The sequence below is a fragment of the Microcebus murinus genome, chromosome 27, assembly GCF_040939455.1.
Source record: "Microcebus murinus isolate Inina chromosome 27, M.murinus_Inina_mat1.0, whole genome shotgun sequence".
Lineage (NCBI taxonomy): Eukaryota > Metazoa > Chordata > Mammalia > Primates > Cheirogaleidae > Microcebus > Microcebus murinus.
Genome location: NC_134130.1, coordinates 10,450,660 through 10,478,099, shown reverse-complemented (window position 1 = coordinate 10,478,099; position 27,440 = coordinate 10,450,660). Strand labels below are relative to the sequence as shown.

The window sequence follows — 27,440 nt, the reverse complement described above, 5'->3', positions numbered from 1 at the left end:
GATCATTTGGAACCATGAATAAAGCTGTGAGAATGGTCTTATCAGAACAGATATAGAAAATAAGGGGTGGGCAAGGGGGAACTCCCTTTCCCTTTGAGAATGTAAGAGTATGACTAAGGGCTTCCCAAGGCTGTGAAGACATTTGACCCTGAGTAGCAGTCAACGGTTCACCGCTACCACTTAGCCTGTTTGCAGCTCTCAAAATGTAGGGAAATGGTTTACAAACTGTACCCCAAAGAACTGTGAAGCTCCAATATTGTGCCTCAAATACCCGCCACCAGGCATTTGTCAGGATAAGGTACTGCGACAGGGAGTCTTTGAGCTTTCCGTTCCTGTTCCCAACAGAGCAGCTCCACTCTGTATTGGGATTTCACATTTGGAAAACATGGTTCAACTGTTTAAGAATTTTCGAAAACCGTTGGCTGAGGGACAATGTCATCAGAAAGGTTTTTGGAAATGAATATGTAAATCCCTTCACACACATCTTGTTAACATGTTCTGCATATCATTTAGTACAGTGAGTCATTGCAGCAATTCCCAAATCTTATTTATAAATCTCATGACAGCTGTAGTTTTGTAGAAGTTATATAAACTTATCTGAGACAGAGAGAGAGAGAGAGAGAGAGAGAGAGAGAGAGAGAGAGAGAGAGAGAGAGAGAGAGAGAGAGAGAGAGAGAGAGAGAGAACAAGTCCTCCTCAGACATCGTGAAATGTGGGGATTCTCCATTTTAAAACAAAAATGGGAGGCAGAGAGGGGTGAGGGAAGGTGGAGAGGGTTCAAATGTTTAATGGCAACCAGTGAGGATTTGCTTTAGCACATAAAACATAAATTGTGAGTGCACGTGAAAAACTCTAAAAAGAGTAAGAGTTTATGTCTGTGCTGAGAGTAAAGGGAGACTCGCCCAAGAATAGAATTGTGAAGAACTAAATTGTGAATAAATTTATGTTGCTTAGGGGTAAAAGAGAGAATCTTACACGGCAAAACTGATACGCAGACGCACACTTCGGGTCCCTGCAGGATTTACCTCAGTACTGAGAGGTAAAGGGCACCGTTCACGTGCGGACCGCGGGGGTCTCGCGAGAATCCTGGAGCATAAAAAACACGTCACAGAGCGCGAAGTGCATTCTGGGAAGTGGAGACTCAGGCAGAATTCCGGAGATCCAGTAAGTTCTGCGGTTACCTGCAGGGAGGCAGGAGTTTGTCACTTCTCTGCCTGTGAGGTACTGAGCTCTTCTCTGTCTGCTTTTGCTCCCTCGCAAACTGTCAACGGCATCACCCATTACTGCAGCGTGTTTTCTCATGGCTTCCTGTCCCACTTTTCTGAATGCCTTTTTCAACTTCTGCTTCTGCTACCTAATAATGTCGTGGCCCGTATTTCCTGTTGAAATTCACAAAAGGAAGAGTCTAACTTGCCCAGCTAGGACTTGTTGGGGCAGAGTTTCCACTTGTCGAGTCACCTTACGGGGGAGCCCCACAGGCTGGTCCGCGCCCGCCCTGGTCGGGGCAGCTGTCTGTGAGGAACGGAGGAGTCACGGGCACAGACCACGGTCCCCCCCTGTCTCTGGAATCACCTACGTGACCTCCTCCTTCGGCAGGGGCTAGGGATGGGGCAGTTTTCCTCGGACAGACCCATGTCATGGGCAGCCTGTTTAGTGGAGCAGTTGTGGGAAACAGGGAAATAGAAGGCAGGGGCGAGAAGCACATTTCTCTAGAATTGCTTTCAGGGAAAGCATGGTGTTCCTTCGCTGACCCTTTGGGATAGAAGATTAGACCTTGGGGCACCTACATGTAGGCAGACTGCCTGAGACAGGGGAAGCATTTGTTGTTCCAGGGAAGGAAGGTGACAGAAAAAGTGTGGCAAGTGGCTCCATGAGATGATTAAAGACCATAAGCTTCAAAATGAGATACCACACACACACACACACACACACACACACACACTTTTGTGTAGCTTGCTAAACTGACAACATGCTTGAAGTTAACAGCTTGTTCTCAAAGGACACAAAGGGTAGCACTCCATATGCACATCATATTGACATGGGGTGCCAAGGCAGGCAGGCCCTGAGTGAGGTGGAATGAGGCAAAGAGACACATAGGGAAGTACTTTGCAGAAGCTGGAAGAAAAGCTCCATACTTCCACAGGCCTAGAGCCTAGAGCCAATGTCAAGTTCTACCACAGGTGGGAGCGGAGGAATTTGTAGTGGCTGCCAGAGAACACCTGGATCCCACCAGCATCAGCAACATGGCAGTAGGGACCATCTCCCATGTCCATCACTGAGACTTGTGGTTTGTGTCAGCATCCACACTCACTGATGTGACCCACATCCCATTTGAATCTTGTTTGCTTTGGGTTCAGTAAGCTTTTCTACCACTTTTGCTATTATCTTTTTAATCCTTTACAGCATAGAATACCCTTTGTCTTATGAAAGAACATTCTTTTTTTTTTCCTTTTTTTTTAAACACACAGAAGTTCGACACACAAGAATATTCATTTTTATCATGTTCACAGTGACCAGATAGACTCCAAGCACCTGGGGAGTACACTGTTTTCATTATTGGTGGTAATTGTTATAGTCAATTTAATTTAAAAGATGTTTGTGTATAGATTTGTTTTTGCACATGATGTACAAACATTGGAACTGATTAAATGACACAGTTATTTGGGGATCATGTGTATAACAGCCAGTTTATGTTCTCCTGATCATTCTATTTAAATTGCAGCTCCCCAATTTCCAGCTCCTACTCTGTCATTCTCTGTCTCCTTTCCTTCTTTTTTCTTTTTTCTCCGTAGCACTTATGATAAATGACATTCGATCTGTTTTGCTGATTTTTTTGTGCATTGTCTGTCTCACTCCACCAGATGTAGGCTCCATTTCAGGCACAAAATTTTGCCTATTTTTCACTATTATATCTCCAGTGTTCAGAACAATGCCTTGCATGTAGTATTTGTTAAAAAATATTTGATGAGTGAATGAATATTTGCTAAGTATTATTTTCTAGTTAATATATGATATAGAAAGTTAAAAAGAAGAAACTCTGAAAATACAAAAGAAATTTTAAGATTCCATGTCAGCAAAAGATCATCTTAACAAATATGTGCTAGACAGAATTATGATCAATGGGTAGAAAACTTATAGGATAGCATTATTGTCCCCACTTATCTTTAGAAATAGAAAAATGCTGAACTTCTCCAATGCTGAAACAAATTTAGGGCACAAGAGAACTTGGCAAAAACATTCTGCAAATTCTTTTCTTATAAATAGTGCAAAGAAATGGAGCTTAAAAAGTCTTTTTTTAAATCACAAAAAAAAATGAGTTACAAAGGGTTGAAAATAGTGTCACTGTTTTTAAAATATATTTAGAAAGCTGATTCTTTCACATAAATTACATAGTAAGTGGGATGACTGTGCAAGTTCTAACACAATTCTAAAAACAATGGCCATATTGTTCTTTAAGAAACAAGTACAATCTCATTCAAATGACAGAATTTTATGCAAACTGAATACTTTAACAAAAAGATAAAAATACACTTTTTTTGCCAGGACACTTGTCTGGCATGTCTAAAAACACTTTGTGAAATAATAGGACAAGATGACATAATCAACTGCTTCTGAAATTAACATTTATGTCTAAAACACTATAATATTGTTTCCTTTATTTAGAAAACTAAAATGCAGTGGTATTTTCCGAACTTTTATTCCAGCATCTTTAAAAAATAATTTTACATAATAATAACAACACTCTACCAAGACACAAATATTACTACCATCAGTTTCCTATGCTAATACAGATATAATAATGAAATACAGCCTTTCAAATTTGGAGCATCAATTATTAATATTATTTGCTCAGTATTTTTAAATGTCCTTAGAGTTATGTAACAGGTATTTTTCAAATCATTTTCATAATCTCTTATTTTGTTCCTGGGCTTGAACCGCCTCTTACATAGGCAAAGTAGAGAGTTGCTTAAGTGCCTGTGATTTGAAAATTATCAAAATTGCTCAGTAACCCCCACCTATACAGAAAATTTTATCTGTTAACCAAAGCTCTTTCAATTGCAAGGCCCAGAAACTCAACCCAAACCAACAGGTGAAAAAACAAGGTTTATTGTCTCACATTCACCAGGATGTCCTGTGAAGCAGTAGTTTTAATACTGCTGTTTTCTAGTGACTTAATGCCATGAACAAGTCGTAATGCCTCTCTCTCTCTCTCTCCCCATCCCCCCCTCCTCTCCTCTCTCTCCCTCCCCACCCTGTGTGTGGGTGGAGGTAATCATTCTCCTCCTAGTCCCTCTTCTCTCTTCCTTCCTTCCTCCCTATATGCCTTGCTCCCCCCATATCCTAACATTTTAAATCTCAAGGAAAAATAAAATACTTTCAGGTTCATTAAAGGTGTGAATTAAAACATGCTGCTACCTTTCTCCCTTAAAAGCAACCCAGGATGAAATAGAGAAATAAGAGAAAACTATGGGCACTTCCTAGGGGAAAAGGCTGTTTGAGTTGTGTGTTGAGAAGGGGCCAAATGCAACCTGTATTAGGAGCTTGAGTAGGAGAAGAGCAGCTGCAATTCTGCTCTTGCTCCTCCCTTCCTCCCTGCTGTTGCAGGAGAGCTCAGCAGATCTCAGAGGGGCTGCCAGGTAAGGGAGCCACAGCTACGACTGGGTTAGCAGGGGCACCAACAGCCCCTATAGCCACGCTTTCCACTGGAGCTTCAAATGTAGTCCCACTTGTTTATTTTTGTTTTTGTTGCCTGTGCTTTTTGGAGTCATAGTCAAAAAGTCATAGCCAAGACCAATGTCAAAATTTCTCATATACTGAGAAGAGACATTCACTTCTAAGAAAGTTTTGAAGTAAAATATACAACATAAAATCTCATTAAGGTAGAAAATCAGAGTATAAGGAAAATATATTTTGTTTGCTTTTTCTATGAGAAGGCACTAAGAAAATAGTATTTTAGTTTGAATTCCCATCTTGTCCCTGCTTTTATTTATTTGAAAAAAATAAAACTGCCACAAAATTAATGACAAATGAAAGACTTTGTTGTTGTGGTTAAGTACTCCAGAGTTGGACAGCTTAGTCAAAAAATCTCAGCCCTGCCCCTCAGTGATTGTACGACATTGGACAAGTCATGACCTATTGCCTCACCTGTAAAGGGATGATAGTATCACCTGCCTCCAAAAATCATCGTGAAGTAAATGTGTTAAAAGTAAATGTCAGGACACTTCCTAAGTCCTCAATAAATGACCGCTGTTGTTGTAGTTTAAAGAAAGAAATGAGTAAAAGAAACAGAAAATGGAGACAGTTGAACATTTTTTATTTTATGAACTAAATTCTACAATACTTTCTAAGCAAGCTAAGGGGCAGAGGCTTCCTAACTGTACATAGAAATTTAAAAACTGATTATTGATAGGAACTCCTTAGATAATTATGAAATGCCAGAAATATCTTATAATTTCCTATAATTTCTAAGATTACCAAAACGACTGCTAGTTATTTACTGATGTAGAAGAGTCCTAAACCATCATATTGCCTCATCTTACTGTTATATGAACATATTTGTTTGTTTGTTTGCTTCCTTGTTTTTCTAGGTACTATGACAGAAAGACTTGGGGTTTTATCTTGTGGTTAATTGTGTTTCCTTAAAATCCCTTTGTGGCTGATGTAGAATCTACCTCAATGTAAAATGACTTTCTGAAGTTAAAGAGGAAACACATCTTGTTCCCTTGCACCTCCAGGGAGAGAGGGGTTCCGTGAACTGTATCATCATGGATACAGTATGGATGGAAAAGATGAATGACATGAAAGTTGGTAAGAAGAAACTGTTCAAACTGTAACACAGACAAGGATAGTTCACAATCACGCATGATTTCTTCTCCATGGGCCTCCACTGGGCGCTGTGGAAAGACTTGGGCAGGGAGAAGACAGACTCCTCCACGACATACAGGTACAGACTCTCATCTAATTCCTAGACGCTTCTCTCATACGAAGCAAAAGCCTAAAGCTGCTGAGAGAGGAATAGTAAAACATCCCACCCTCAGGGGCCAGGCAAAGATAAAATCGCTCATGGACAGAGCTGGAGGGCAGGGTGGAGAGTAGAAAGAATAGCCATATGCTCCTAGAAGAGGGGCTGGGAATGTGCTCAGGCCTAGGACCCTGCACTGATGGAAAGTAGAAATCTGCTGCCACTAGGGGGACAGTGAGACACTCTCCCATCCAAGACGTGCCCCATACGCAACACACATACACACAGGCACTGATAGAAGGAAGAGTTTGCCTCTCATAAGAAGGAAGGAGAGGATTGATGAGAAATCATATACCTGAATCCCAAGTACTCAGGACCTGCCTGAGACTGAAGCTGAACCAGGACAGGTAGAGAACCCCCATGGTGGGACATGTGTGCATGGATTGTTCAAAGTGGAGAGTGGGCCAGAAACATGAAAAAAATCCACCCAGCACTCCAAATCCAACACTAAGAATGAGCTAGCAGAAGTCTATGTTTAGAGGACTCCGAGTCTTTTAGGCACTAAACCCATTTCAACTACTGATAGAATGACTCAAGTCTCAAAACTAATGACCAGAGAGGAGAATATATGAGCATTTCAGACAGAAATAGTTTTATGTACATTTTAAAAAGAATCTTTAAAAATCGAGAGATAAAATATTTAAGAAAAAAATATCCAGAAATGACCAAAATATTGGAAAGAATAGTTAGTGTCTTTAAAATAACTGTACTTATTATATTAAAACCTCTAATGGTAAAGGTGGCAACACACAGAAGATAAATGGGGAAATTTAGCAGAAAGATGGAAACAATGACAGTCAAATTGAAATAAAAGCATGATTTTAGAGGTGAAGAAGTCTTTGGATGAGCTTGTTAGCAGATTGGACAAAGCTGAAGAAAGAATCAGTAAAACTGAAGGCAGACTGACCAATAGAATTTACCCAAATATAAAGAAAAAAGAAGTACAAAGTCAGAAGAGAGTATCCAAGAGTTATAAGACAATCATAAATGATCTAACGCATGCACCTTAGGTTCTAGAAGAAGCAAATAGAATGGGGCAAGAGAAATACTTGAAGAGATAATGGCTGAGAATTTTCAAAAAGTAACAAAAGACAACAAACCAACCACAGATCTAAGAAGCACAAAGAAATCCAAACAAGATACGTATATTTTAAATTAGACACATCATAGTCAAACTGTGAAAAAACAAAGGTAAAAAGAAAATCCTGAAGACAACCAAATAAAAAAGAAACATGACCTACAAGTAAACAAAAAAAAGGTATTCAACAGACTTCTTGGCAGAAATAATGTAATACTAGTCAAAAATGAAGTACTGAAAGAAAAAACGGTCAAAACAGAAGCCTTTACTCAACAAAAATTTCTTACAGAAATAAAAGTGGGAGCCTGAATCTATGCTCCTGGGTTACAGTCCTCAAAAATAAAAGCAAAATACAGACTTTGAGACAGTCAAAGCTGGATAAAATGTATTGCCAGAAGCTTTGCACAAGAAATGTTAAAGGAAGTTCTTTAAGTAACAAGTGTGATACCAGATTGAAAATTTTATTTACATAATGAAATAAAGAGTTGCAGAAAAGGTAAAAATGAAAGTAAATATTCAAAGCCATTTTATCTGATTTTTAACCTCTTTAAAAATATTTGTCTAAAATTAAAATAGTAACAATGTGTTGTGAGATATTATTATGCATATGTAAAGTTAAACCAATGACAAAATTATAACAAATGGAGAACACATAAAGCAAGAAAAAAAGTTATGCAAATAATATATAATCATAAACTATGATAAGAAAATGTTAAGGGTATTTAGGGACTAGATCATTTGCAATTTAATAGCAGATGCTAAGGATTTTGGACTATATCTTGAGACCATGGGGAAGTCATTAAGAAATGATAAGCTAGGAGTGCCATAATAGAATTTTCATTTTAAAGAGTCACTCTAGTTAATTCCTGAAGAATTGCTTGATAGAGAAAAATGGATTCAAGAAGAGCAATTAGGAGGCCATTTCACTAGTGTAAGAGCCAAATGATGGTGTTTGGCCTAGAATGGATCCATCAGACAGGGGGAGATGTAGACTGATTTGAGGGCCATTTCAGGAGGCAAAATTAATGTGATAGAAAGGTACAAGGTTTCTATTTCACTCTACGTCATGCAAGACTCTTCTAGGGACACACAGGTATAATTTTCCAGGCAAAAGAAAGGTAAGAGACCATTCAGAAAAAATAAAATAATTTCGTATAAAAGTTTCTAAGGTCCTAATATAGTTATATTTTAAGATACAGAATACATTATAACATAGTTTATTCTAATGCAAATAGCAAATTAGTAGCATAGTATGGATGTTTTAATTCCTCTCTTATTAGTCTGGTCCCCAGATATGAGTTCTGACCAGGCCACTAGGAGATTTTAAGTATAGCTGTGTCAGAACCATTCAACCAAACCATACAAACAGTATGCTACTGTTAATATTTTAGTGACAAGTTAGCATACCACAGCATTGGTTTGTACAACCACAGACTGTGTAATTTATAAAAAATATAACTCGTTACATAATTATTGTTAAGTTTTTTGATTCCTAAATTCCTTGTGTGAAGCAGAATCTTTTCTTCCTGCCCTATTTGGAGTTCATTTCTGCCCAAGCTTTAAAAACAGAAACCCATAGCACTGTTTTAAATCCTTTAGATTATGATCCTGATTCCACAAGTATGGTTCTAAATTATACAGACATAATATGAGCACCAACAAGTAATAGTAATGTTCCTAATGTCTAAATAAACTTGATCATAAATGAGAATATTAAGACAAAGAGGGGGGAGATATGTGTAAGAAAAATGTTTTTTCTTTGAATTTAATTCAAAGATTATCATATTAATTTTCAAAAATTATGGCAATAATGAATTTTAAGTGAAAGGATGTGTTCAGAAAAATATCCACTATTGGTCCTGATTTAATATGATAGAATAAAATATACATTATTTTCCCTTTCCCTACAGTCCTACTGAAATGTCAGAAAAATAGATGAGAAATATATGCTGGAGAGGTTGCTGCCAAGGTGACAGCTCATCTGCCCAGTGTCTCTGCACAGGAAAACCAAGCTTGTCATTCGCCAAGGCAGAGAGCCAAAATGGGTCATAAAAGGATCATCAAGGTTATCTTTAAAAGGACCACCATAGAGCTGAGTAGAACATTTCCAGATGTCATAGAATGCTATCCTATTATACCCAAATTCTCTCAGTCCACTTCACAGAAGCCACCAGGGTCTCATTCTTTTATATTCAGGTTGGAGATCCAGGACATCATTAAACCATGAAAAGAAGTGGTAATTTTAGGCCGGGCGCGGTAGCTCACGCCTGTAATCCTAGCACTCTGGGAGGCCGAGGTGGGCGGATTGCTCGAGGTCAGGAGTTCAAAGCCAACCTGAGCAAGAGCAAGACCCCGTCTCTAAATAGAAAGAAATTAATTGGCCAACTAATATATATAGAAAAAAATTAGCCGGGCATGGTGGTGCATGCCTGTAGTCCCAGCTACTTGGGAGGCTGAGGCTGCAGAGTCGCTTGAGCCCAGGAGTTTGAGGTTGCTGTGAGCTAGGCTGACGCCACGGCACTCACTCTAGCCTGAGCAAAAAAAAAAAAAAAAAATGGTAATTTTAATTTCTGAGAAAATTATTCTTCTGTCTTCAAAATTACTGCATAGAATTATACCTAACACTCACTGATAAATTTGTTAACACTTTTGTTACATGTATATATATATTTGCTTTGGCATTTCAAATGTTCTTCATTTTTGCTCTGACTAGCCAATTTGGTTTTCCATAGAATTTTCAGAGAATCAATCCTTGATGTAATTTTTCACAAAATTGTGTTGATTTAACCCACTTAGTATTTCTCAAAACCTTCCACTTCTCTTCATCCTCATCATTAGTACACTTGACTGAGCTACCATCATCCCTTGCATGGCAACTGCGAAAGCCCCCTAAGAACACTACTGACACCTAACTCTCCTACCCAGCCTCCACACTGCAGGCAGAATGGCCATCATTGTAACAGAAATCTTACTCCCTCTCCATCTCTCTTTAAACCTTTCAATGGCCTCTAATTATGTGCCCATAGGAAAAAGGCAAAACTCTAAAGTGACCTCCAAGGTTCTTCCTGGTCAGTACCTTACTGGCCTCTGGTCTCCAACCTGCTCCCACCCAGTGCTCCCAATTGTTCTCCCCATTTCATCCACACTGATGCCCTTCAGGCACAGCCTCATCCCACTGGGCCCTCCTCCTCACCTGGACCACTGGCCCCTGCTCTCTTTGGTTAGATCGTGCCTACTCTTCCTTCATAGCATAGCTCAAACATTGTTTCCTCAAAGAAACTTTTCCCTATCTTTCTTACTATATCCAAGCTCCTAGAAAAGTCTCTCTTGGTGCCATGTACTACATGTGCTATAAACTCAGTTTCACAGTTTTTAGTGAGACGACTTATTCCCACCCCTCTGCCTCAGTAAAGCGTAAGCTCTATGAGGACAGGCTCCCACCAACTGTGCTTCCACACTTTCCCCTCTAATCAGTAGAGGGCTTGGCACATAGTGAGCACTCTATAAATTTTTGTTAAATGAATTAGCAATGTTGACAAATCCATAAAATTATATGATGAGATGGCATGGCAGGACTGGTGAACCCTTTGAATTTAAAAAACTAAATGTTTTTAAGTCTTTGAATTATTTCTTAAATAGATTTCTCTTTTAACTCAGCTTTCTTTTTCTAGTACTCCTAATAATTTTTTATTAAGTATCTTTGGATTCATACTCTAACTTTCTTATCTTTTACCCATGCCATTAGATCTCTTTGTATTTTAGGCTACTTTCTGAGAGATTTCTTTGAATTTATCTTCTTAAAAATATATTTTTATTAGTTATGCACTTATATATATGCATGCGCTGATTGTCCCTATGTGGGTTTTTTCATGGATAAGTACTGTCTCCTTTCAAGTTTTCTTCTGCCCCTTGCATTGCCTCTGTTTTCTTTTAATTCTATTTTCCATTGATTTGCTTTTGGTTCCAGTATTTTATCTTGGAGGCTTCTCAAAAATGTTTAATGATTATTTTTGGTTTGTTCATATTTAAAAGAAACTAATGGGCAGATTGGAAGTTCTGCATGAAAGGGTACATTTTGTTTAGTGGAATCCTGCCAATTTGTTGAGATATCCCCAAATGTCAGTAACCATATGTCTTTCCTTGGGAGCTATACAATTTCTCCAAGGAAGAATCTGCTGAGTAAACTTTAATCTACTAGCAATTTTGTGTCAAGAGGCACAAATCCAAAAGGTAACATAGAGCTGAATCATCTCACCATTCAGTGATTGTGTTTTCACCAAGTCTCTTTTTGGAATGGCAACTCTTGCTTATACTTTGCTATTCCTTCTGGTGGTATCCCACAATTATTTTACAATTAAAATACAATTGTAAAATACAATTGTATTTCAATTGTCAACAAACGTGGGACATCAACTAACATTCAGGTTTAGTTTTCTATCCACACAAAGCAACACATCCTTCTCTTTTGTAATTTCCTAGTCTCCTAAACCTTAAAAGAACACAAACCACTCATTCCGTAGGGTATCCCACATAGATCTGCAATCCTTTCAAAAATCTTATCATGGTGATGGATTTGTGTCCCTCCTTGTCACTGATGACTCCTCTTCCTGGGGCAGAAAGATCACATCCTTTCCCTCAGTTACTCCCATTAGTTTAGAAGTTCACAGATAATCCTCTTGAACTGTCCGTGGTGAATGTTCAGTGTAGCATCACCTTCACTCCAAAAAGAAATGACCTCTGTCCTCAGAACAAAGCTCTCACTCCTAGAAATGAGTCATTTGAGAATGTGATCTTCCTCAAGAGTCTAAGCTGTGCATGTCACAGATGTGCATTTTCATCAGGAATTCACTGAAGCAAGCAATGAATTGAAATGGAGCATTTCATCCCACCTCCTGTGAATAATTCCCAACCACAACTCAGATCCTTCAAACATCATGTCTTTCCTACAAACAGAAAGTGATAAATAAAATTATAAAGTAAAATTTCACATTTTTACCCTGTGAGATTACCTAACAATGTAGGAAAGTTCTTGGCTCACAAAAACTGAACTATCTAGAATGATGAGTGATAAAGTGACTTGACACTTAACAATACACCCAGGATCTGTTTCCTCCCAAGTCTCTGCCATGCCCCTGTGGTGGAAGCCTCAGCCCTGGGCTCCACCCAGTCCCCGCAGTGACTCAACTTCATGGTAGCAAAGTGCCTGTGGAGTGTATGAAATCCATGTCCTTGTTTCCCAGCAAAATTTTCTTCCACCTCATTAGCTCTGCCTGGGTTATTTCCCCATCCCCTAGCAGTTCTCTACTGAGAGTAATGTGACCATTCCTGAGGTCAGCTCAACCACATTCAACCCGTGTGGATTTAGATGAATATTTCCCAAGCTATAGATGATGGACGATTTGTGGGCCATATACTCAAGACAATGGGCTGCAAGCAATAACTTTTTTAAAGAATAGACTAATGTAAAGACAAAGAAAAAAATAGACCAGTACAGCATAGAGACAGAAATATCAGAATGCATAAACATTAACAACCTTTTTCACTGAAGCTTGCTAAGTTTTACATAAATGTATATGTGATTGGTGGGGAGTGATGCAATTTTTTTTTTCTATGAACTGTAGTGGAAAAGTGTGAAGGGTGGTACTTAGAGTAAGAGAAATTTGAATTCTCCCAAGAAAAATCAGGTTTCAATTGGAAATGGGAATGAATGCTGGGTAGCAGCCAAGAGATAAATATATACTATATGGAATTTTTTGCTACCCATTGATTTATAATCTTTCTAATATGCAAATTATTTGCTTTTTTTTTTTTTTTTCCTAGTTTACCAGAGTAAGAGCAATAGCAGTTTGACAAATGTTTTCTGTGAGTTTGGGAAAGCAATATTTTTTAAAGGCCATTTAAATCTGTCATCTCTGCCATCCGGAGTAAGAGGTATGTTTCCCCCACGTAGCAAACTTATTCCACCCGGCCATGGAGTAAGACCCTCAGCTCTAAGGGCCTTCTACCTGCTCAAATACCAAGTTATTTCTTAACAATTCCAGTCATTTTTATTCATGATGGTTATTTTGTTTTTAATCTAGAGACTTCCTCACAACCAGTCTCTGGAGAGTGTCTAAAAAATCATTAGGAGGCAGAATGCAGCTGGGTGGGGGAGGAGGGCTGTCTACAAAAGGCCACAAACAGAGCTCAGGAGTGCAAGGAACCAGAGCTCCAAGCAGACAGCAGTGGAGCTTGGTGGCCAATGTGTGGTGTTATGGGAGTACAAACAAAGAAACTAAAGGACCAGGAAATTATTAAGATGTCACTTAGATTATTAAGGCAGAAAGCACTTGATAATACCAGGGTTCTCAAGGCACAGCTGTACTTAGGAACAAGAAAAAGTCTTACCTGCTCTAGGCCAGGGAAAAGACCTAGAGAATTGGACTAAATATGTAATTTATTTCAGAACCTGTCTTAAAAGGTGAGCTCTGTGAGATTTCTATTTCTGGGAATGTAGACCATTAATTTTTGGGACTTCCAACTTATAAAGAGAAGACAAATTTCATGTAAAATTATCAAATATTGAATGTTGGCTACCAATTCAAAACTGAGGAACTGTTCATTCTAAAGTTAGAAGTTAAAGGATTCAGGTGTATAGACTTCATATTGAAGAGCAGAAGTTAAGAGAGATTGTTATATCCAAAAAAACCAGTAAATTACATAGAAATAGATTTACTTTTCCAATTTAAGGAAAAATTACTTTTAAATTAGAATTACAAGAAAAAATACTTATATTTGTGGCAAATAATATATAATTTGGCAAGGAAATATAAGATAATTCTTTATTAGTTGGTTACAGATATTTTTAATAATAGCCATTTAGGGTAAATATATTTAACTAAAATGATAGGTATTCAATAAAGGTTCTGCCCCTTAAGAAGTAACAAGAAATATCTTTGTCAGGTCAAAGAGAAGGCTAGATCTGAAATCTGACAGTCAGCTCACAGAACATGGCTTACAGATTTTCTGGAAGCTGTTCAAATCCACTCTGGGCATAGAACATTCTGGACCTGAAGAAAAGTGTCATTGACATCAGATGTTCTCACTTTGTATAATACTTACGTCTGTCACTCTTTCTAGTCAAACAGAGAACAACGAACATGTTCCTTGGTCCTAGACATGGAAAACTAATTTTCTTTGAAAATAACTGAAGGTTTCTGAGATTAAACTTTTTCCTAAGTTTTGTATTATTTTCAGGTATGGTATAATATAAAAGTTATACACCAAGGAAAGGAAACTAAATGGAGCAGAGCATTCCCATAAGAATACTGACGGAGCCCCAGAGGATTTGTTTCTATATCAGATTATAATTCATTTCCCACTTTCTCTGAGCTCACTGCCATATTCTTCTGAGAAAGCAAAATAAATTGTGAAATTCAAAACTGCCAAGGCTGGCTAACAGCACTGTTCAGCACAACAAGAAGCAATTCTTGTGCACCTGGGATGCCAAGAAACTTAGAAAAGAAAACCTCTTTTTCATTTGCTATTTATCTTGGAATGTTGATCTAAATCATAAAGAATATTGTCATCTGAACACTGTCTTATAAAAACCCAAACTGTTTATCTTGGAAAATACCATATACTACCATGTTTTAAAAAATATAAAAAAATATATTTAAAATATATCAATGAAGAAATAGGGAGAGGTATGAACACCAGTAAAAAATTAAAAGCAATAAATTAAATTAAATCCATTTTCTATCAAGTACCTGGTGATAAGAATGGCGATGGCTACCAAGATATATAAAATATAGTACCTTCCCAAAAGTAGCTAAAATCTAACGTGGCAGGGAAACAAAATAGACATGAGATGATAATTAGCTTCACCAACTTAAAATACAAATACTTTGAGAGGGAAAAATGGGATGAGGCAACACAAGATTAATTATCAAAAAAAGTCATAATTAATACACCAAAGAAAGGAATAACGTTAGCCTAAGTTTTTACAGAGAAACGGAATCTGAACTCAGACGTGGAGGATGGGAGGAATAAGTGTGGTTCCAGTGACATACTATGTTTCAAACACTTGGATGTGCAAAAATTATGAAGTTACTTTATTCAAATCACATGTGGTCCAAGCCTATGTGGGTCCATTGAAGGCAGATGACGACTGTTTCTGTGTCAGGTTTGGACAGAAGAATCTTAGTTTTTGCTAGAGCCCTGGTACTAAATTCTTTCCTGCTTGGTGAAATAGGAAGCCTTTCATTCCCTTTATCCACTTTGCCACCCACACTTCACCTGCCAATCTCCCTCCACCCAGTCTCCATAGTAGGTTGAGTAGGGCTCCCACAAGTTCATGCCCACCCAGAACCTCAGAATGAGACTTTATTTGGAAATAGGGTCTTTGCAGGTATAATTAATTATTTCAAAGTGAGATCATCCTGAATTTAGGGTGTGTCCTAAATCTAACACAAGTGTCCTGACAAGAAGAGAGAACACAGAGAGGAGACAACGTGAAGACAGAGGCAGAGATTGGAGTGATGTATCTACAAGCCAAGGACTGCCCACTACCACTGGAAGCTCGGAGAGAGGCTTGAAACAAATCTTCCCTCAAAGCCTCCAGAAGAAACCAACCCTGCTCTTGCTTTGATTTGAGGTTTTCAGTCTCCAGAACTGTTGGAAAATAAATAAATTTCTGTTGCTTCAAGCCACCACATTTGTGTTAATTTGTTGCAGTAGCCCTAGGAAACTAAAGCATTCTACTTTTCTCTTATTTCCCCAACCCCAACATAGACCCCTCTTGTTCTCCTCCAACCCCAAACAAATTTCTCAAGGACTTTGGCCTTCTAAATAAAACAAAATCAGGAAAACAATTTCCATGCCAATAGCTTCTATTTTCTGACTAGAAGAAACTTCTACTCTCCTCTGACCCCTTATTCAAAGATCTACAAATGCCTGAGAACCTGTTTGGACAAGAGAGGTAAACAGAGATAACAAAACACAAATTAATAGCTCAACAAATTATGCTGCCTTATATAGAAAGTGTATGAATCAAAGTACAGTTTGAGGAGGAAATATTCAAAATGCTGGCTGTATAAACCATGATCGAGAGAGAGTGAACTTACCATTCTAAACATAACACAGAACTGAAATCAGGAAATGGTCTAGGAAAATTAAAAAGAATTGGAACAATATCTAAAGGTCAATGGATGCAAGGATAAAAGGCTTAGACCAGACATACCCAAATTTTCTTGATTGATAACATCTTTCTTTTCACAATAATTTTTTCAAAGCATCCCTAGACCAAAAGAAATTCCTAATGCCTTCATTTATTAAGTAGTTTCAAACAACATAAATATTTATGTCCTAACAACTTAGTGATCATTTGAAAAGTAAATACACCTCCAAAAAAATTGTATTTTATTTCACTTTTCAGTAACCGTGATCATTTACTAATGAGATGTGTACATCTGTTGGACATTGCACTCCTCAAGTATTAAAGTATTACAATCAGATTGGACACTGTCACCGTCATTTCATGTCCCACATTATTTTCTGAGTCTTTTATCACAGAAATTGTTGAAAACTCACCTTTGAAAAGATGGGATGCCATTAAAAGAAATGTAATATAATTAAATGTTAATTAAAACTGAACCAACTTGAGATAGTCACTTTGACAATGTCTCAGAGATGTACACTGTGCTTTGTTCAATTTTTACACAAATTCCATGGTATCCCTTTGAATTCACGAGTGTACTCTGGGCGCTTCAGCTCAGAGTTTGGGAACTGTGGATTTTGACACTAATCTCTAATGAGAAACACTGAAGGCTTCTGAGCAGAGGAACGACCTAATCAAAGCAATGTGATAAGGCTTACTGAAGAGAGAAAGACAGATTAGGTTGAAAGATAAAAAAGAAGGCTAAAGAAGAGAGACTCAGAATAAGGTATTTAATTTTGCTAAAATATTTTTTGTAATTGTTCTTCAGGATGTGTGAAAAATGCTTGTGAATGGAGTGCCTTTGAAATGATTAGCAAAAGTAGGGGACACGGCATTAATGATAGGAAAAAAATTATAATGCAAGCACTGTCTTGGGTTAGAGAATGTGACTTATACATAAGAAATATTAGAATGTAAATTACATTGCAAATCCCCCATTATTCTGAAAGTGCAAGAAAATCCAGAGCTCCACGTTCTGAAGCCTTCCTACTTGGAGTGCACATTTGCAGAATGAGCTAGGTAGCACCAAAAGTGCCATTAAAAATAATGTCTCGAGAGCCAGCGTCATTTAGGGTGCAGAAAGATGACCAGATTTCTGATTTTTTATATGATTTCCCCTTAAGAGGAATCATTTGCTCTAATATTGGTAAATGCACTAGACTCAGAATTTCAGGAGACCAGAGTAGGGGGATGTTAGAGGAATAGGGATGGCTGTGGCTTGATTGGCTTTCAGGGGAAATTTGAGGTTTAAGAAATTGTATAAAAGGATTTTTAGAAACATAGCACTAAAATTAAATATTCTCTACGGATAAAATACCCTCTACATTCTATAGCCAAAAATACCTTTTAATAAGGATATTAAAGAATGATTCCCTAAGAACAAAAAATAAAAATCAGCTTTACCAGAAAAAACTGAAGATCAAGATTCAGGAAACCTGGTTCTAGAAGCAGCTCAGGGACTTATATGCTGTCACCTTAGACAAATCACTTCACTTTTTTTTTTTAGTGTCATGCCTTTGTCTATAAAATAATAAAAGGATTTGTACTAGAACTAGAGGTTATAAACTGGCTGCTCTGGGCTGGATATGACATGCAAGTAACTGTATTTTGCTTGGTCCACTATGTTTTCATTTTTTTTAGTTTGAATTAATTTTCAATGCTATAATGAGTTTTCACATAAAACTCTAGATATCTTCCTGGCTCCTTTTGAACACTCATCCTATGTTCCCCCACAATAATCAGCAAGACATAGGTCACAGTTGCCCTCTTTGGAGAGGTCACACACTATAAATGGAACCCAAACATCTTTGTTTAATGATGCTGTTAGTTTGACCCTTGTAGGATTTGAGTTTATAACCCCTGATCTATGTGATTTCTGGTGTGGTTTGAATGTGTCCCCCAAAATTCATCTGCTGAAAACTTAATCCACAGTGCAACAATGTAGGGGGTGAGGCCTCGTAACAGGTGATTATGTCTTGGGTATTCTGCCCTTATGAATGATTAATTCCATTATTGAGGGAATGGCTTAGTTATTTCAATAGTGGGCTTGTTATAAAAGCTAGTTAGACCCTCCACTGCTCTCCTGCTCTTCCACACTCTCTTGCCCTTCCACAGTGGTATGATGCAGCAAAAAGGCCCTTATAAGATGTGGCCCCCTCAACCTTGGACTTCCCAGTGACCAGAACTGTACAAAATAAATTTGTCATTATAAATTACCCAGTCCATGATATTCTGTTATAGCAGCAAAACAGAAACCAAGAAAATTCCTAAGTTCCCAAAACGTCAGAGTACCCTGAACATACACTGAAAAGGATGGAATGTGATTAGGTATGTTTGTGCATATATGTGCAGATTTATTTAATTCTATAAATAATTTATTTTATTATTTTTACTATGTATCATTTTCTTTATCAGAAAATGTCATATTACTTTACAACTTTTTCACTATAAAATTTAACTGCCTTTATGATTATGTATGTTTGTATATGATTTTGTTGTAAGTAAACAGATATGTTTTAGAAATATATGAATTGTAGTTATATAAGTAGGTGAAATATACAGAACATATTTTATGAGATAAGCAAACTTAAGTGATGTGCTGAATCACACATATCTTCACAGCAGAGTCACTAAAATGATCCAATGCTGCATATGTTTTATATAGTGCTCTGAATCCATGATGTTAAATATGAAATGGAAGGTGCTTAAGCTATGAAATATAAGAAGGAATTATTTTTTCATGAATATTTCAATAAATCATCAATAAAGCATTAGCTAGTTAGCCACTAAAATGCAGTACACACATTTAAAACATTAAAAGACATTTCCAAAGAAAAAAATGCATAATTTACATATCTAAAACCAGTTATTTCTGCATTTTTGCTTTTATTCCAGAATATGTCCTTATGGACTTAGATTTATAGTTGTGATAATAGTGTACATAAAATTTTGAACCTGACATCACAAACCCTTTTCCATGCTGAACCATTTTCATAATTTTTACTTAAGGACACTATAATATGACATTACTTCTTGATTTAATTATTCTTGTGGTTTTATATTAAATTTATTCTACTTTTTTATTATAATCATTGCTGTAATGAGCTCCTTTATGTTCAAAAGGTTTTTTGTTTTTGTTTTTGTTTTCATCTGAAGAGTTTCCTTGAAGTAAATCACCAAGAGTGGAATCAGAGAGTCAAAGAATATTAACTTTTCCATGGTTTATGATATATAGCTCCAAAGTGTTTTCCTAGAAGTATATGAATTCACATTTAATCTATCAGCTTTAGTGGGAACTTGCCAGCATTAAGCTATTATCATTTTTAAAGTTGATGCTAATTTAAAAGTTGTTAAAATTACCCCATTATTGTTTAAATTTGCATTCCTCTGAATATTAGTAATGCCCAGAATTTTACCATGGGACTTGGTTCGCTAAATCAAGCAGTTAGATAATCAATTTTTATTTCCCTAAATGAAAAGAAGTGAGATGCTCTCTAACACCATGGAAACGCTAGAAAAAGAAAAAGAGATTGAGAAAGAACATCCTCAGATTATCCTAATATGCAAGACTAAACGTAATCATTAGTCATGAAATAATCCATCCACATGGAATTATTTTCCTAGAAGTGACTCCTGTAATGGGCATTCAAATATTCTAAATATACTCAATAGTTACATAACCCTTTGCTACATAGTATTTTCATTTAGTCCTGAAATAGTTCTGTATTCTTGAATAACAGAAATAAGATCCATTTAAATTTCCTTCTTACAGCTGCCTTAAATAAATAAAGTATTTTTTTGTTCATTGGGTTCACAACAACAAGGAAACAACTCCGGAAATTATAATGCAGTTCCACTTACAATAGCAACTAAGCACAGAATATTATTGGGGGAGGGTGAACTACTAAGAATGAGATATTTTCATTTGCCACCAACAAAGCCCTTACTTTCTGCTTTTTCTTCATGTGCTATTGCAGTTAGATGACTCTTAATCTACTTACCTGTTTAATTGTGGCTCTGTATATTATCCCTCTGATTTCAACAATACCTATTTAACTAATTTTAACTATCAGTACTTTATGAGAGGAGTGTATTCCCACCAAGTGAATTAGTCACAATAAAAACTCTTTATAGATGGCCCCAAATTATTTTTCTGTATAGTTTGCTTTAGCCAAAATAATAAATACTATATGCTTAAGATAAATGTCATGTAATTCAGTTGAAAAAATAACTGTTCAAGTATTAATATTAGTTATTGAAATTGATTCTCCATTTTCTTTAAAATAGTGCTTTAAAATGGACTGATGATAAATATGTCTTCATAATGCTAAAATGGAGGTAAGTTTCTGTACTAAGTATGCAATTTACAAAAACTGCTCTTTATTTTTATTTGACTAAATTTCTACGTATTTTGTCAAATAAAGTTTAACTGCATTTTGGGAGAATTGTCAGTTACAACAAAGCTAGTTCCTGTAACTTTGTCCTGCAGAATATGGTTTCTAGAAAAGTTAAGATAATATTTTACATACCTTTTTGAAGAATATTCTCCCCCAAAATGTTATGTAATCAGCATCCCATTTGATCAACTAACATTATTTACAGTTAAAGATTGAAAGTATTAATAATAACAGAATAGTCCAAAACAGGCACATAATGTATGTTTACTGAAGAAGGAAGGAGAGGGTATTTCAATAAACATGAATTTTTTATATAATAAATTAAATTAATAAATCAAATTAAAAAATACAATACAATCTCAGATGTTGAAAAGGCTTTTTCTTTTGATTAAAAAGAAAAGTAATTTAAGTTTGCAATAAAATGAGTCATCTTTAATGTGATAAATACAGTATATTACAAAAAATTACCCAAATGCCAAATACCAAAGACATGCCCATTCACACTTGAAAGAAATCAAGGTTGTTGCCTATTAACACTAAAAACTAATATTATCCTGAAATTTCTTTCTAGTGTCAAAAATAAAAAGGAAACAAGTTATATATATATTTCAAGATCAAAATTATTATTTTATTATATGATTGTTTGCCTAGGAAACTTAAAAGAATAAACTATGAAGCTTTTAAATTTAATTTAAAAATTCAACAAAGTGGCTAGATAAAAATTCACAGAATTCAATAACTTTTACTGTTCATATTACAATACAGTAACAAATTATTTGAAAAGACCTCCATGAACAATAACAAGATAGATGAAACATGAAAACACAAGCCTGATCTGACAGACATTTAATATATAAAGGAAATTTAAAAACCTTTCTGAAAGAGATTTTTTTAAAGGACTGAAATAAATGAAGGCATATTTCTGAGTGAAAGACAAAGCTCTAGATATATTCATTATTCCCAAATAATATAATGTTTAAAGAAGTTATACTCAGTAATTACTAGTAGATATTAATAATCAAATTAATTATAAAATATGTTAGTGCCTGAAAAAATAATTCTGCAATTCATAAGGAAAAATAAACAAACAAAAATAGCTAAGAAAATTTTGAAAAACTTGGAAAATATGAGAGCATTACTACATTCAAAATTCAAGTGTATTATAAATCCACAATAACTATAACATTGTTGTGGTTCAAGACTAGACATATTTCAGTGAAACAGAATAGAAAACTCATAAAATACATTTAACCAATGATGAAAGAATTATTGCTCATTAGTAGGAAAGGAGTGGATTATTCAACAAATGATATTGTAATAATTATCTATTTGGGATGAAAATAAAAATGAAAGTATACTTCACCTGCCATCATCCATCAAAACTAATTCCAAAGGACTAAAGATATAAACATGAAATGTGAAATTATAAAATTCTGGGAGAAAATGTCGGTAAATATTTATCTGCTCTCTGGCTGGGGAAAAATTCTAAGTTTAAAATCAATGTGGAACGAAATTAAAAAAAAAAATCAAACAACACGACTAAAAAAAAAATAAAAATAAAATCAATGTGGAAAATTCATGAAAAAAGATATGCATGTAACTATGTAAATATTAATATTAAAAGCTACTGTATATCAAAAAAGCATAAGAAAAATTAAAAAACAAGAAAATAAAGTCAAATATGTCAGAATAATCAATAAGTATAATATACAAAGTTCTCCAGCAAATTGTTGAGAAAACACCAAATACCAAGAGATACATAAAACAGAATAAACATACAGACAGACCAGAGTAAACAAATTCTTGTCAATAATAAATTTTAAAAGTTTTATCTTCATTAATGATCAATTAATAATCAGAGAAATGCAAGTTAAAACAACGGTGAAATTCCATATTTTACCCATCAACTTTCCAAAGATTTGGCAACTATCAAGTAGAATGTAAAAAAAAAAAAAATAACACACTGCTATAAAGAGGAACAACTGGCACAACCTGCCTACAAATTTTAAATATGCATCAAATATATTAAAAATATCCATATCATTTGATGAAATTCCTCCTCCAGAAATTTTTCTAAAGAAATAACCACATATATGAACAAAGATTATATATGAAAAAATGCCATTTTATATATTACATTATTCATTACAGGAAAATATTGGAAATACTCAGGATATTCAACAGTATAGAAATAGTCTGATAATACCAGTTACATAAAAATTCATTTGTATGCATGTGTGTATACATGTGTATATGTAAACATGGATATATTAATTTTTCTATTTCTATCATATATAAATATATAGAAGTATTGAATAAAGTTAATCAAAAGCTGGCTAATTGGATTTTTAATAATTACTATGAATTGCTGTATAATCAAAAAAGCAAAAAAATTTTAAATGGAAAATTTTAATTTGGTGCTATTTATTCATTGTAGAACATACTCCTAATTACATAAAGAAATTAATCTCTTACCTGTCCTGAATAGTCAAGAATTGGTCATTTTCCAGAATATATGAAAATAATAGATTTTTCTAATCAACTGGAGAAAAATCCTATATTGTTTTTTTTAATTTGGGGACTATTTAATCTCTACTTTCCTCTCATTTTTGTATCATTTAGATTTTATTTTCAAATCACAATACTTGTTCTATCATTTATTTATGTAAACATCAGCATGTTGGTTCATTTCTCTATTCTTTGGTGTCTTTATCATTAAAATAAGATAGGATTTGACAACAAGTTTATAATCAATGATATCACCTCTTCTCTGCTGGACATGGAGCAAGAACCCTTATGAAAAGGAAATGCAGTTCACTGATGTTTACTTTTGACCTTTTGATTATAGGATTGAATTAAAAGATTTTTTTTTGTACTTTAAAATTAAATCTTTGGATCCTAAGTAGACAATTACATTGCTACATATCTCTAATACAATTTTATCTGAAGGTTTTCTTTTTACAAAAATATGAGCTACTGTACAGTTTTCTAGCAATGAAATATATGCTACTTAAGTTTTGAAACAAATAAGCCTTTCAGTATTGAAATTACTTAATCGTTTTTTCCCATTTGACCTTTCAGCACATCAGCAGAATCAAACAAGAAAAATCAAAGGACCTCCACAACCCTAAACTTAAAAGCATCAGGAAACAGATTAAATGCAGACTATTTCCCTGAGGCTAAAAAGTGAGATCACATACCCTTTCTTTGGCTTCTTAGAAAGTCTTAATTCTTTGCCTCCATACTGTCTGATAAAATGACAGTCAGACTGTGAATGATAATACTCGACAGAGTGATAAATTGGACCTAGCTGTCCATTAAACCACAAGTTAGTGTGCATTTATGAAGTTCGTGATAAATGATCCTTTTCTGTATTAATGTATTACTTTATTCACTATAATTATTGATCCCTAAAAGCCATCCTTTATGCTAAAGTGCTTTAACTAGAGTGCCTTAATAGAAAGTTCAATAGTGACCTCATAAAATGACACATACAGGCAAAAGAAATATAATTAGAGGAGTTAAGTCACAGAGCAAAAATTTGAATATGACATACATCATTGGAAATCTTTCAATAGAAATCACATGTGAATAAATAATCTAAGCTAAAGTTTATAAATACTGGGTTCTGTCTAAAATGGAATACAACCCAGATTTCTTGCAGGGGTCCTGCAATGATCAACCATATAGCAGACATCAGAAAGTAGGAAAAAAACAGTGGTAATATGTTAAAACATTTTTAGTAGACCTCAGACCAAGCCCTGAAATACTGCAAATAATTAATTTCAAGGGGAAGAATGTGTCCCTCCATAGTACAGTAATTCTTTATCTAATCAGATATGTGGAACACTCAAATATGCATAAATCATGTTGTATTTGTTCCATTTATATTATGTGTGGCTTCATAGGACCACTTTGGACATGGTTGACATCAAAGAGAAGAAATATTATAGCAGTTAGACAAGGAATGGTTATATTCTTTTGCTAAAGGCACAGAATTCACATCTATCAATCTGAATAGGAACAAGTTCCAAATGGCTGTTGGAATTAGAAAGATTAGATATGATGTAACTAGAAATTTCATGCTCAAAAAATACCTTATGCTAGTAGACAATATGGCTTGCTTAGTAAGTGTTCTGAAACAAAAGTGTTTCAAATTCTAACTGTTCTAAATTTACCCTAAGTAATATTTTATTAGGTAATGTAACAGTAGAGACAAATTCAATTAATCGTTTTTATGGGAAAAGGTCTTACAATCCCACCCCTTCTATAACATATACAATCAGCATATTATATATTACATATTTTTTAAATTTGATGCTATAGCTTAAGTGTTTACCCTTGAGGTTTTTTGTTGTTCTTTTACTATATTTCTGTCTTCTTGTCAGGGCATTCCTTGGAGACCTGTTTTAAAGCTCTTATGAGAAGTATTAGAAGGAAATATATAGAAGGCACATGTTGAACAATATTGTGTGCCTAATAAAGAAGTCAAATAGATTGATGAGCTCTTTTAAAAGGACAGTTGGAAAAATTACCCCAACTCTGCTGGTTGTTTCAGTGCTATCCCTTGAAATTATTTGTTTATCCACTTTCACAAATAGAATGCTTCTGACATCTAATCCTATAACAACTCTAGCATCGGTTTTCTTTTTTAATGTTTGGTATAAGTCGATATTTAAGCAGTGATAAATGTACTCTGAAATGTTGGTATGTATATTTAATATTCAGATTTAAGTTATTATTTTAGCTATGCATTTTAGGAAACAAGAAAAATCATTTCCTTCTGAATTGGTAGCCAATGACTAAAGCTGAAATCCCAAATCTAACTCAAGATCCAGGTTCCAGGTAGGGGGAGTACGATACTGGCAGAGGAAAAAAGAAAGATTAATTTTCAGCCAGTGCTTCTTATAAATAGCAGGTCTACATATTTGATATTACTCCCAAGACAACACTAATTATACTCTTTCTTCCACATAAAGGCCTCAGGCTGAATGTCCTGTTTTTATATTTTTCCCATTCATATAATGTTTGATGAAAAATTTCAGTCTGATCTCTCCAGTGTAGTACCTTGGGCACATGAGACATAGAGATATTTGGGGCATGGGAATGGGAGAACTCACAGTATGATTGGTCCCAGGGCTTAGATGTTATTTCAGATAACCATGTGTAAAGTATACTTGATTGCAAATCTACATCTTCCTTTCTTCCTCTGCATTAAAACATAAAATTCTTTCACACTGTTGTTTATTTTTTATATTTACAAAGGAATTATGTATTTTCCCTTTGCAATTCAGTCAGGATACTATGGGAGGAGAAAGAAAGATGTTAAAGAAGTAGTAATATATTATTTTAAAAATCAAGTTAAAATGCTACTTAGGCATTTTATAAGAATCTGCTGCCCCTCTGAAGCTTCGTGCTCCTACAGGAGTGAAGGTTCATCATCATCTCTGATTTTAGTACCTCACTCAATAATTTCATTTTATTATTCTCTTCAAGGCTCTTCAATCATTCCAGTTTTATTTTCATGTTTTTCTTCACCAAAATCTTGCTGAAATAAAACCTGACTGTGGAATCATTATAGGATTTGTTGGCAGCGTGATCGTTAAGATTGTATGAGCACCTCCTTCATCTCCACGATATCTCCATTCTTCTTCTAAGGCATAATATAACATTAATATTATACCTTTTATGGGAAGAAATGTTTTTCTGTATGTTCTAAAACAGGAGCCAGGGAAATCACACAGCACAAAATCCCTCTGAAATTTTAAATCAAAGATAGCACTGGTAAGTAAACAAAAGATGGATGGCTATTAGCACTATAAGATTAATAGTTACCTGTATTTATAGATTATAGTTTTTTTATTTATAGAGGTGATAGTAGTTTAAACAAAATAACTGCTGTGACCCAAGGTATGGCACTCAAGGACTAATGGAATCAAAAGAGCCAGGGAGTAAAAAGATACTTAAAATTCCTAAATATTTTATGGCTTCGCTTTATAGATAAGGAAATGTTAGAAAGAAGAAATAGGAATAGAGGATGCTGAACTTTAGAGTGCACGGGTATCACTTAAGGTGACTGGTAAAAATGCAACTTTCCAATGTGCCCCATCAAAGATTCTAATTTAATAAGTCTAGGCAGAATTTGGGGAAATCTGCCTTTTAACAAATATTCCCAATGATTCTGACTCAGGGAGTCTATTTGAGAAACACTTAAATAAATGGGTAGGCCCTTGACTCCAAATTCAATATTGTTTCTGCTGCACTACAAGGTCTTTGACTTTTATGGATTTTTCAAACTCAATTTTAAACAAGGTGCTATTAAGCCTGATACTTAAGTTAGACACATTAAAATTCCAAAGTGCCCACTGAGTTTCGACCATGACTCACAGAAACTAGGAACTAGAAACATCGTCCTCTCTTCCAGGGAGTACTTACCTCCACCTATTTAATATTTAGCAACACAGCAGCACTCTGTTTCCATATGATTGTGGTTCTAGCTACAGAAAGGAATGACTAAGATCTGACTGGTCAGATCCAATCCAAGATCTAGCTGAGGACTCAAAACGTGACCCTTAGGCTAGAACAGAACTTCTGCCTGGTGGTAAGATTTATAAGGGTAGCATCACCTTGTACAAGAACTTCCCAGGGAACATGAGTGATTGGCAGCATTTGATTTAACATCATTAAATGGGCTCTGGTGAGAAAAAAAAAAAAAAGTTCCACTTCTCTGAAATTGGAAATTATTCT

The 27,440-nt window shown here is 35.2% G+C and overlaps 2 long non-coding RNA genes across 6 annotated transcripts in view; one reads left to right on the top strand and one right to left on the bottom strand.

Moving 5' to 3' along the window:
- The window catches only part of LOC142864870 (uncharacterized), a 118,686-nt gene extending 116,760 nt beyond the window's left edge, over positions 1-1,926 (bottom strand). For all 3 annotated transcript variants that reach the window (XR_012915185.1, XR_012915184.1, XR_012915183.1), the window contains exon 1: positions 976-1,926. This is a non-coding gene — a long non-coding RNA (uncharacterized LOC142864870). The remainder of the gene's footprint in view (positions 1-975) is intronic.
- LOC105883320 (uncharacterized) lies at positions 1,122-26,279 on the top strand. 3 transcript variants are annotated; one of them, XR_012915186.1, is made up of 7 exons: positions 1,122-1,164; positions 5,589-5,808; positions 9,011-9,336; positions 12,921-13,031; positions 20,584-20,634; positions 23,775-23,879; positions 26,190-26,279. It is a non-coding gene; the product is annotated as an uncharacterized LOC105883320 (long non-coding RNA). The 3 variants fall into 3 exon arrangements; XR_001159763.3 differs by having other exon boundaries at positions 1,164-1,221; XR_012915187.1 differs by lacking the exon at positions 5,589-5,808 and having other exon boundaries at positions 1,148-1,221.
- The last annotated feature ends 1,161 nt before the right edge of the window (positions 26,280-27,440 follow it).